We start from the raw sequence: 12964 nt of genomic DNA on the forward strand, positions 1-12964 counted from the left end.
CATTCCATTTCCATTATCTATAGGGGATTTACTGTCCCCCATGCCTGGTCTTCCAGACTCATTCTCGTGAGCTATCTCTTAACTGCTAATGCTGCTCCCCCTCCCAGATTACCTTATACTTATTTGGCATATTCCACTTTGTGTATACATGCATAACAAACACACATACACACAAAGACATTCATAAGGAATTTGTTTGTCTCCCCCCCCCCACTCCCTCTCTAGACCACAAACTCCACTGAGAGCAGGCACAATATGTACTTAAAAAAGAGTTTGTTGATTGAATAATTTTATATTCAATTAAAGGCAACCAATCAACATAAATGTTATAGAATGATCTTTTTAACTTTCCCTTCCTTGTCTTTCTCATTTAGAGGTCAGACATAATGATATCCTCTACTTGATGCATTTTATTAACAATTTAAGTTCTTGAGTTCGATCGGTAGCGGGAGCGGACAGCGGACCCCAGAGAGCCCTGAGAGCAGCCCCACCGCTGCCGCGGCCTAGTCACCATCACCGCAACATTGAGCAGCGAGGCCGAGACCCAGCAGCCTCCCGCCGCCCCTGCCCTCAGCACCGCCGATACCAAGCCCGGCATCACCGGCAGCGGCGGAGGGAGCGGCGGTCCGGGCGGCCTCACGTAGGCGGCACCCACCGGAGGGGACAAGAAGGTCATTGCAACGAAGGTTTTGGGAACAGTAAAATGGTTCAATGTAAGAAACGGCTATGGTTTTATCAACAGAAATGACACCAAGGAAGATGTATTTGTACACCAGACTGCCATAAAGAAGAATAACCCCAGGAAGTACCTTCGCAGTGCAGGAGATGGAGAGATTGTGGAGTTTGGTGTTGAAGGAGAAAAGGGTGCGGGGGCAGCTAACGTCACAGGCCCTGGTGGTGTTCCAGTTCAAGGCAGTAAATATGCAGCCAACTGTAACCATTACAGACATTATCCACGTCATAGGGGCCCTGCACGGAACTACCAGCAGAATTACCAGAACAGTGAGAGTGGGGAAAAGAACAAGGGATCAGAGAGTGCTCCAGAAGGCCAGCCCCAACAGCGCCGTCCCTTCCCACCTTATAACACGCGGAGACCCTATGGGCGTGGACCACAGTATTCCAACCCTTCTGTGCAGGGAGAAGTAATGGAGGGTGCTGACAACCAGGGTGCGGGAGAACAAGGTAGACCAGTGAGACAGAATATGTATCGGGGTTATAGACCACGATTCCGCAGGGGCCCTCCTCGTCAAAGACAACCTAGAGAGGAAGGTAACGAAGAAGACAAAGAGAACCAAGGAGATGAGACCCAGGGTCAGCAGCCACCTCAACGTCGGTACCGCCGTAACTTCAATTACCGACGCAGACACCCAGAGAACCCTAAACCACAAGATGGCAAAGAGACAGAAGCAGTAGAACCACCAGCTGAGAATATGTCCGCTCCCGAGGCTGAGCAGGGCGGGGCTGAGTAAATGCCGGCTTACCATCTATAGCATCATCCGGTTTAGTCATCATACAAGAAGAAAGAATATGAAATTCCAGCAATAACAAGAAATGAACAAAAGATCTGGAACGGAAGCCCTAAGTGCTTGCTTTTTGCTGTTGACCAGATAACTAGAACTCTGCATTATCTATGCAGCATGGGGTTTTTATTGTTTTTACCTAAAGAAGTCTCTTTTTGGGAATGACAAACATGTTTTTTTAAAAAGCCTGGTTTTCTCAATAAACGTTTAAAGGTTTTTAAATTGTTTCATATCTGGTCAAGCTGAGATTAAGAACCTCATTTTTAATTAATATGTATAAATGGACACCTGATTTTTTCAAAAATCCACAAACTGCAAGCACCTGTTAATAAAGGTCTTTAAAAAATAATAATTTAAGTTCTTAAAATATTTCAACTGTTTCATCTATATATAGCTCTTAAAATATTCGATATTCTCAATATTTACATGAAGGTTTACACAGACCAAGCTACTGGCTTTTATTTTTCTATCAAGTGCAATATGAATCTCATGAACATTCTGCAAAAAGGAAACACCATTCCAGAAATAGTCAGCTTGTGACATATTAGCCATGTTCTGTTGGAAGAAATGTAAAGGAAATAGTCTAAAGGGGTAACCCCCAGAGGTACAATGAAACCAGGGGTAATGGTTTACTTTTGTCCAGAATAGATAACCTTCATTTTTATAGACATTGCATTTAAGTGCTGAATGGCTAGCACTATTTTCATATGTTTAAAGTTCTGAAATTTTATAGCTAGAAGCAAGTCAGGAGATCATCAGATTCAAGTTCTCCATTTTGCAGATGAGGAAATAGATAAAGGATAACAAAGTGACTTGCCCAAGGTCACATAGTTAATCCGTGAAAGAAAGAGCATAAACTCAAACTTAGGTTTCCTACTTTCAGTTTAGTGTTCTTTCCATTATACTAGACTATCTCCAGTGGTTTAAGAATAAAAGGGAGAAGTGAAATACTTTTTTTTTCTCCTCTCCTTATCGCCTTACCTACCAGTATCTTTATAAATAGGAACTGAATGCAAAGAAATCTTTCTGATCAAACATTCAATAAATATGTTATTAAACACTCATTTTGTTCATAGCACTTGCTAAGATAAAAAAAAATACAACTATGAAACAGTCTCTGTTCTCAAGAAACTTATACTTACATACATTAGAGTTTTTCAAAAATAGAATGGGCAACTTCAGGAAGTAGGGTCTGCCCCCAAACCCAATCAACGGAAACTTTTAAATAAAGAGTAGAAAACCATTAGTTGGTTTATGCTGGGAAAGTATTTCTTGGCAATGTTTGGGGAAGACTTGATGGTGTGACTACTCTCCTTTCTAGTCTGATGCTGGTAGACTTCATATGCATTAGAAGAGAGGAGAGAAAATGGGTCAGTAATTCCTGAGTCTGTAGAATTTCCTTCCTAAAAGAAGTCTTCAAAAAATACTAGAAAATGATGAAAATAAGTCGACATGCATCTTCAAAAAGATTATATATCAGCAAGTTAGTGAGGAAGTTTCTTTCTAGAATGGAATAAGATAAGTAGTTGGGCCCCAAGAATATCAAACTTTTCCATGAACACTTAAGCTTTAAGTTGCTTGTTTCTAATGAATGAAATCTTTCCACATTGATTCCTGAATATTCACATACCGCCCATGTTTTCTGTCAATAAAAGACACAAATTAGGAAGAAGAAAGAAACATTTAATAGTTGATGATAATAAACTACCTTGAACTATACTGACTGTCATGTATTCAATTACTGTAACATTCTTAAAAGGACCATTATTAAAGTGAGACCATAAGAATTGAAAAAGAATGCATTTCAATTGAGTTGATATAAAGCTTTAAGGATCACCAGAACTCAAAACTGTAAGTGCTGTAAGATTAAGGAGTAAGTGGTAAGTGTTTTAGTGTCACTGTAAATTATATCTTAAAAAAAAACACTACTACTACACAATTGGCTTAAATAATGGTGCCTTGTAAAAGAGATCAGCTACTAGTTAAAACTGTAAATTGAGAAGCTGCATTATTCACTTTCCATGCAATCACACAGAAATCTAAATTACCCTGCTATTTTAAAGGTGTAGTTTCACAGAAATACTATATTCTTTCCGAAATAAAAAGATCAAATTTTCAATGATATTAAGATATATTATCTAATGATTGTAAAGAACTATAAATTACACATGGTAATATATGTATCAAATGGACTTAATAATCCATATAATAATATACAGTGTTTGTTTTTTCTTTAAGTAAAAAAGCACAGTTATGGATTGAACTGGTCACATAAATATGCTAGGATGCTCATCAATAGTCATATCTTCTTAATTATATGAATCATCTTGGTGCAACAATAACCCAAAAGAAAAGAAAACCAATACATATGCTAAAACAAGATGAAATTTTCCAGTGAAAATAAGAAAAAACTATATGTATATATATATGGGGAGGAGTGGTAAGGAGGTTTTCTGGTTTGTTTGGAGTTCATTGTTTTTGATTTTTATCCTATCTCTTTTCACTGACTCATACAGGTAGGAAGAGAATCACTTTTGAAAATGTAATTCTACTTCAATCTTAAAAGATCTTTCATTCCTCATTCTGTTGTGTTGTAGCCATCTCAAATCTAAGCCTCCTATATCTGTCTGATGTGGGAAGATAATTACTCACAGTAACACCATTCTAGTTAGGAAACTAACCAAAAATATTCAGTGAAATGGAAGACGTCATCAAAATTGCAGATGGATAGAGCACAAAACCTCTACCAAAATGACAGGTGCTTAGAGCAAATGTTACTTTATGCAGCCTCATGTAATTATGTTTCCTCTTGTCCTCCCACTTTTCCTCACTTCCAAGCATAGTCAGCTGAAAGAGGGAAGAAAGAGCTTTTTAAAAAAGAAAGAAGGGAATTAGTTATAGTCCATAAACTGTCATTGCTGCCTGAAATCAACTAGAAGTAATAGATGGATCTAAAACACAAGTGCACAATAAAATATAGATCAAAATATATCAGTACCATAAAATTCATAGAAAGCAACCACAACAACTCTAAGTGAAATCAAATCAGCAATTACAAAATATGGGAAATGATCACAGACTTGTCCACTCTGAGGTGTACCAAGTTAAACTTGCTTCACCTAACATTTGCTTACAGAATCACTGAGACTTGTGTTGGGGATTTCCCACTACTAGTCAAATAGCATTAGGTTATTTTCAAACATTGAAAGTTGGAAAAGAACAGTTATTTGCTCAGAATCACAGTTTCAAAGTAACAACCCAGTCCTTCAGAGACTACCTAGTTCAATCTAGAACTCCTTCCACAAAATCCTCAACAAATGTGATAGTCTCATTTTAAAGTCCTGTAATAAAGGGACTCTTTACTAGATTCCTCCCAAGACAATCCATTCCACTTTGGATAGTCTAATTGTTAGGAAATTTTTTTACACCAAAATTCAGTCTCCTTACCACTGATAGGTGTTCCCTCTGGAGCCAAAGAGAATAGGTCCAGTCCCTCTTCCAAACAAGATTGATACTATGATAATACCTTTAATTTTTCTTCTTCTCCAAGTTAAACATCCCAGTTCTCTCAAACAATCCTCACTTGGAATATTTCTTAGTATCTTGGTTGCCCTCAAACTCCAGATTATTTATGGTTTATTTTTTTCTAAATTAGGGAGCCCTAACCTGAACAATAATTCATATGCAGTCTTCCAAAGTGCAGAGGCTGGTGGAGCTCTGCCTTTAAAATTAATATTGATAATTTTGGTACTAACTGGTGCTTTTTTAGGTAGCTATGTGGAAAATTAAGGTGTGGAAGATTATATTAGTGTTCACTTCTACTCATTAGTCCAAGAGATGCTTATTGCAAAAGGTAATTGCAAGGATGTGTGGGAAAATATGATTTAATTGGATTGTTTAGTAAAATGTAGTCTCTTTTATCTGATTAGATTATTCTTCCATTTACATAGAATTAGCAACATTCATGGGATCAGATGATGAAAAAAAACGGAAAAAATTAAAAAATCAAAATGACATAACATAGAGTTGTTTTGCCAACTCCATGTACTCTCTCACTAACAAAGGAACATCTAATCAGTAAAGCAAAAAAATCGTTCTCTTTACCCGCACCAACTGTAAGATCCTTGAAGGCAAGGACTCTGACAACTTTCACCTATGTATGTACAGTACTTAATATAGTGCTTTGCCCATTGTATACACAATAAGTGTTTCCCAAATTTTTTTTTTTAATTGAATTTGTCATATGAAATAGTCTGGTACTGAGGAATGTTTAAAATGAAGAAGAGTGAATGATGTGATTCTGTGAATTCTACATTTTTACAATACATAACAAGAAATGGAATGTTAGCCAAATGCTAATATGTTACCACAAACAATATTAGCAAGGTCAGATACAGACTGAATCAATATAACCTTAGTGGAATCAAATGCAAAAATAATACAACAAATCCATCCAATTCATATACGGAGCTGTCTCAACAACAAATAAGCAGGGGGACCAGTGTATCTGAGTCTCCATAGTGCAGTGGAGCATGTATGTATTGATCAAGGCCAGGGAATTAGTCACACCAGAATTTTATGGTCTGGCTGATTCTGTACTAGTCACAACGAAATGATCTCACTTGAAAAATATTACAAGAGTATGGACCAATGAATAAGCCTTTTTTAAAAAAAGATAATAGAGGTGTGTGTTATTCCTCATACTATTTCACAAAGATTTTTTTTATTACTTTAAAAGTTTATAAAATACCTTGAAATTCTCTAAGGAAAAGAATGTATATAAATGAAAGTAATTATGGTAAGATTGGTAATAGACTTTGAAGGTTGGAACTAGAAGAAGAGACCTAAGAGACCAATTAATGTAAACTCTTCATTTTTCAAAAAAAGAAATTGAGGCCCAGAGAGATTAAGTATTTTACACAAAACACCCACTGGCAAATTCATAATAAGAATCAAAGTTTCTGGTTTTCCAGTTTAATGTTCTTTCCATTACAATATATTGCCCAATGAATGTAAAGCTGGTGGAGGAACAACAAAGAAAAAGGAAATCAGATTATGTATATGACTTGACTAGACAGTAGATGCTTTTAATTTGAGGAAAAAATATAGATATTACATTTAGATGTTGCAATATGGATCAATATTAGCTATCAGTCAGATAGTAATTTAAGGTTTGAAGAGCATTTGATAAATATCATCTCATTTTATCCTTGTAATTCTCCTGGGATATAGATGCTATTATTATCCCCATTTTATAGATGAGGAAAATTAATCAGAGGATAAATGACTCGCTCAAGGTCACACTGTTATTAAGTGTCTGAGGCCAGATTTGACAAATTAGTTAATACATCAGCATTTCATCAATTAATTAATGTGATTTCAATTAAACAACCATTCATTAAGCAATTATCATGTAAAATTCACTAGACCTTCGTATCAGGTCATGACTGAATGACTGACTTGGGTACCATAAGTCATAAAGACTATCTATCTGCTTCAGCTAAATACCCACATTGAGAGAATTACATTTAGGTATACACATGTATATATGCATGCATGCATGTATATGATATACCTAAGGAATCACAAAACCCCAAGGAAAGATCTACATTAATTCTTTTAACTTGGCCTTATATGGAGTGGGTAAATTAAGAAAACAATCTATTTTAACCAAACACATGAAGTGATTGGTAATTACAGGTCACTGACACAGGATAGTTTTCATGCACATTTCCTAGGATCATAGATACAGATCTGGAAGGCATCCTAGAGGCCTCCTATAATTCAATCTCCTCATTTTGCATACGAGGAAACTAAGTCTTGGGATGTCACATGACTTGCTCAAGGTCATATAGGTTGTAATTACCAAAGGCAAGACTCAATCACATCTGTTTTCTTGTGGAAACCAGCTCCATAACTCTAAATCAAAGGCACTGAAGGGAGTTATTTTTGTTTTCAATTCATTGTTTATGTGTTTGTTTTTTGTCAAGGAGTATTTTATTTTTAAGTTAAGAGAAACTACCTGGGATGGCTAGGTGGCACAGTGAATAGAGCACTGGCCCTGGAGTCAGGAGGACTTGAGTTCAAATCCAGCCTCAGACACTTGACGCACTAGCCACGTGACCTTGGGCAAGTCACTTAACCCCAATTGCCCTCCAAAAAAAAAAAGTAAGAGAAACTACTTACTTTAAGGCTGTTTTTAAAGTAACTGGACATGATCCTGAATCCTTTTTCTACATATGAATTCCTGTCACATTCATGGAACTGAGCATGCCTCAGGCATCATAAATCAGGGCCTGGACACCACAGTTCTTTTGTACTATGCTCATTGGTTCATTCATTTAAATTCTCTGAAAATCTATACAGCAGCAAAAATTTCTAATAGAAAGCGAGTCTTCAAGAATAACTATGAAACCAATCCTTCAGACTACTATGGAGCAAAAGTTCTTCCTTCTGGTGATTCTGAATTTAAATTTGTGCTGCAAATGTAAACATATTGAATTTGTTATGTTTATTCACTGTCATTGCCTAGAAGATTCCACAGGGCACATTGTCTCCACATAAGAATGTAGCTGTGCCTTCCAGTTAGGCATTTAAATAGACTTGACAGAGGTAGATCTTGCAAATCAGCCATTCTTTTCACAAACAGCAAAGTCTTATTAAATGTACTTCACAGCATTCTATTCCTACTTTGCCAAGAAAAAAAAAAATATATCATTTCACCCACAGTCACTTCCCATGGGCATGTTCCTTTTTCTAGCAGTAGCTGTGTAATAATCAACAAAGAACAAAGTAATTTGGCTCCAGAACAAACGCTCTCTAATTTTATTCAGAATATACACATTCATCATCTCAGTCCCCAAATCAGGGAAGATTCAGACTGAGTTAAAACACCTGAACAAGCAAAATATTCTCATCTTTTGCCATAGAAGTTAAGGCACAAAAATAATTTTTTTACCCATGCCTCAAATTTGATGTGATTCCAAGACCTACAACAATCTTTCTTTTTATTTCTAGTTTCAATTTTTCATGTCCAACTGTTCTACTTAGTTTTAATTCCAGGTTTGTATAAAGAAGTATGTGCCATCTTAATAATTTAAAGTCAGGATTGAAGCATCTTTTTCAGAACCTACAGTCTTCTGTATATTGAATGCTTCTCTGCCTGCCCCACAGTTTGGGGGAGGGGAATGCAAATTCATTACAAACAATGACTTGAGACATTTGGTCTTATTGGCCCTGGTTTTTTTTTTTTTAACATCAACATATATTGCCACATAGAAAATAACTTCTTATGAAACAAGAAATAATTACAAAACACTCAAATCTAACTTCCATGTAGGATTATTTTCAGCATAGCCAAAAAGATTTGAAAGGGAGAAAGCAGAAGAGAATCTCAGAGTAATTGTTTTAGGGAATGCTATGAGAGAAAGACATAGGATATCAAAATCAGCCAATTTCCTCCTTTCACTATATTTTGAAAATTCTACTCTGTATTTTCAAGAACTTTATGTTTAAATATGATTTAAAATTTATTTTTAAATCAAAATAGGCCTATATACAAGTATGTATATATGTATGTGTATATATGTACACACATATATACTTATATAAACACATCTGTATACATGCATATACATATATGCACATATAGCAATGGCATCTGAAAGATCTTCATTATTAGAAACTCAAGGAATTCTATTTCAAGAAGTAAAAAGCAAAGGAAAAAATCTTTCCTTATCAGGATTACAATTCGAGTCAAACTGTTTTGTGTCAACTTCATACATTCTGTGCATTATCTAAAATGGCATTTTGAGATAATGCTTATGAAAGCAGGTTCTTACCTAATGCCAGTTGTCATTTCTAGTAGATTTTCAAATTCAAGGTCGACTTCAAAGCTGTATAAAAAAAAAAAAAAACAAATGCACATAGATTCTTTCCTTGCTTGTCAAAAAGTAGGAAAAAATATCCATAAGGGGAGTAAGTTTGAGGAAAGTTATTGTTTACTTTAAAGGAAAAAGAATTTGATAAAAACAGAATTATATGGTGGTGGTGAAATTTCAGCATAGCGTAGGTTATTAATGTGAGAAGAGATCTTACAGGTTATCTAGCCATTATACTCCATTCAAATATCCAATTTATAACATTACTGATAGATGGCCACTCAGCTAATACTGGAGTAGCAACATAAGGTCATCATTTTACCAGGCAATCAATTCTATTTTTATTAGCTCTGCTTGTTGAAAAATTCTTCTTTATATCAAGTAGGAATGGGCATCGCTATGATTCTACCCATTATTAGTCCTGCCTTCTAGATCTACATAGAACCAATCAACTAATTTTCCACATAAGTCTTTTAAATAGCAGAAAACTATCCCAGCAGATTTCTGATGACATGAAGCTTAGTTAGAAACTCCTAGTGAATCAAGGAGTAATTACTTGAAAAATACTTTCAGCCAAGTAGCAGGGTGTAGTAAAATAGACTTATACAGATAAACAACATTTCTATATAGCAATAATGAAATCCAGAGGAGAATATAAAGGGGAGTCCTGTAAAAAAATCATAATATATCCACTAATTAATTTATACTAATTTTCTCATATTTAATTTGACTTTTTAAATTTTTATTTATTTTATTCTGAACTTAAATAAAACAAGCATTGGGGCAAATAGGTGGCACAGTGAATAGAGCAGCAGCCCTGGGGTCAGGAGGACCTGAGTTCAAATCTGACCTCAGCTAATTAACACTTACTAGCTGTGTAACCTTAGGCAAGTCACTTAACCCCCAATTGCCCTGCCCTCTGCACTCCAAAAGGCAAATAAAATAAAATAAAATAAAACAAGCATTTCTATAACATAGTAAAATTAAAAAAAAAAAAAGATGATTTTACCATCAAATTGCAAATCGATTGTGCACAACTGGCTATTCCTTTTAAATATATAATAATTACATTACTTTCTTTTTCCCCCTTTTTTCCTTCCCTTCCCTTCCCCCACCCTAGAGATAGCTACCATTATTCACTAATATCTATATGTAATATATATGTAAAACTATCCTACACATCTATTTATCAGTTCGTTCTCTGGATGCAGATAGTATGTTCCTTCATATGTCCTTTGTAGCTAATTTGGGTCTTTATAATACTCAAAATGACTTAGTCACTCAAAGCTGTTGTTAAAACAATATTATTTTTACCATATGCAACATTCTTTTGGCTCTGTTCATTGTGCTCTTCATTATTTCATGCAAGTCTATCCATGGTTTTTCTAAGATCATTAATCAATATACCAAAACACATAAAATATCTGTGTAGAGTGGGATGGGGATTGGACTTATGTGTAATTCCTACTTATAAATATAGAGAGTTTCCTAGATAAACTGGTTCTAAGGTAAGCTCACTATTCACTATGCCACCTGAAAGGGAAAAAAATTGAAAGAACAATTTGTTCATGATTAGATTAATATGATAAAACTTCAATACCACTTAAATTAATTTATAAAGTTAGTGCTATAATGATCAAATTACCGAGAGGATACTTTACATAGCTAGATATATAATAACAAAACTTGTATACAAACATGAAGAAAAATAAGGGGAAAAAGTAGAAATGAAGGAGTAATACTACTTCTGGATTTCAAATTATTTAAATATCATCAAAACTAGTTTTCTTTAAAATAGAAAATTAAATCAATAGAACAGATTAGGCAAAGAAGAGTCAAGCAGAGTCAAGGCCAGTCAACAAGTATTTATCAAGTGTTTATTATGTGCCAGTTAGTGTGCTAAGCATGGATGGGACTGTGCTAAAAATCAGAAAAATCAGAAATGATTTAACTCAATAACCCAATGTTCAATAACTGCAAAAGATAAATTATCTATGGAAGAGCTCCCTATTTGACTGAATTTCTGGGCAAATAGGAAAGCACTCTGGTAGAAATTACATTTGGACCATATCTTATAGTATATATCACAATAAAATTCCAGATGGATATGAACTGAATGTTAAAAGTCTTACTATTTTTAAATGTGAAGAGAACTAGATCAGATACCTTTTATAGCTCCAGCTAGGTATTGTGATCTCAACCAAACAAGTATTACCTTATTACAGAGGATAAAAGAAATAATTTAAATTATGTGAAATTGAATTTCTGAAATTTAGTTTGAGCAAGTTCAATTCAATGGAATTAGAAGTCTGGGGAAAAACTTTGGGTCAGACATTGTAATGGAAATGCAAATTTAAAGATCTTCCCTGCCCTTAGGCCCTTTGATAGGCTTAAGAGACTCTGAGAACCTTCCTTGATTTGAAAATATACTCTGCCTCCTAATAGGCTGAATGTGGTCACATGGAGCCTGTGGCAGGAGGCTTGGTTTTCAGGAATGCCCACACGTTGATGCTGTGTGATTGGGCAGTGGGTCAAGAGGGTGGTTACATTCTCTTACCCAGGAGAAGGCTATATAATACCTGATGTGACGCTTTGCTGTGGGGCTCACTTTGAGAAGTGTTCTGTGATTTGATCAGATGAGACTCTGGAAAGCTGTTGTTGATAGCCCCTGGCTTTGAAAAACCCAGATGTTGATGGTAACTGTGATTTGGTATGGATATAATGGTTGGACAGTTTGGAAACCTGTCTACTTGATCTGTTTCTCTGTCTTGATAATTCTGTCTGTATACTCTGAAGTTCGGGGTGCTGACCTTTTTCCCCTGAAGGAGGTAAATGATATATGTTTGACTGATTAAAGTAAGCTTGTTAACCCATTTTGAGTTGCTTTCCTTTATCAAAGCAGATCCAAGAACCTGTGTTGGCAGCCACACTGGGGATGCTGGGGTCCTTGCTGCTAAAAACATGTCCAATAAGATTTGAATATCCAAGATAGATAGATAGATAGATAGACGGACAGACAGACAGATGGATAGATGAGAGATGGATAGATAATATATGTGTGTGCATATACATACACATATAGAGACATATGTAGACTATACATGTAATGAAGGGCATGAATAAACAGTTCTCAAAAGAACTACAAACTATTGATAATCATATGAAAGTCACATCATCACTAATAGAAAAATAGAAAGCAAAACAATCCTGACTATTCACCTATCACTCAATCAGTTGGCAAAAATGACAAAAGATAGAAAGGATCGGTTTTTGAAGGGCTGTCAAAAGACAGACATATTTATGCATAGTGTTGGGTGGTGCTATAAACTAGGTTAGTCATTTTGGAAAACTATTTGCGATTATGTGAGAAAGGTTTCTTAAATGTCCATAACTTCTGACCCACCGATTTGAATGGTAGGAATATATCTAAGTTTACCAAAATATTTATAGCAGAATTTCTTGTAGTTGTAAAGAATTGTAAAAAAGCTCTTCCACCGCCATTTTAAATTGGGCTTCAACCAACTCACTGCCACTGCGACTGCCTCTCCGCGCCGCCCCGCGGCC

General features: G+C 35.4%; 1 pseudogene; it reads left to right on the forward strand.

Annotated features, from left to right (window-relative positions):
* The first annotated feature begins 650 nt into the window (after positions 1 to 650).
* On the forward strand, positions 651 to 1561 carry LOC138174919 (Y-box-binding protein 1 pseudogene; annotated as a pseudogene).
* Positions 1562 to 12964: the final 11403 nt, after the last annotated feature.

The sequence above is a fragment of the Petaurus breviceps genome, unplaced genomic scaffold (assembly GCF_028583685.1).
Source record: "Petaurus breviceps papuanus isolate PSGF00001 unplaced genomic scaffold, PetGlider_PUasm1.0 76, whole genome shotgun sequence".
Taxonomy (NCBI): Eukaryota; Metazoa; Chordata; class Mammalia; order Diprotodontia; family Petauridae; genus Petaurus; species Petaurus breviceps.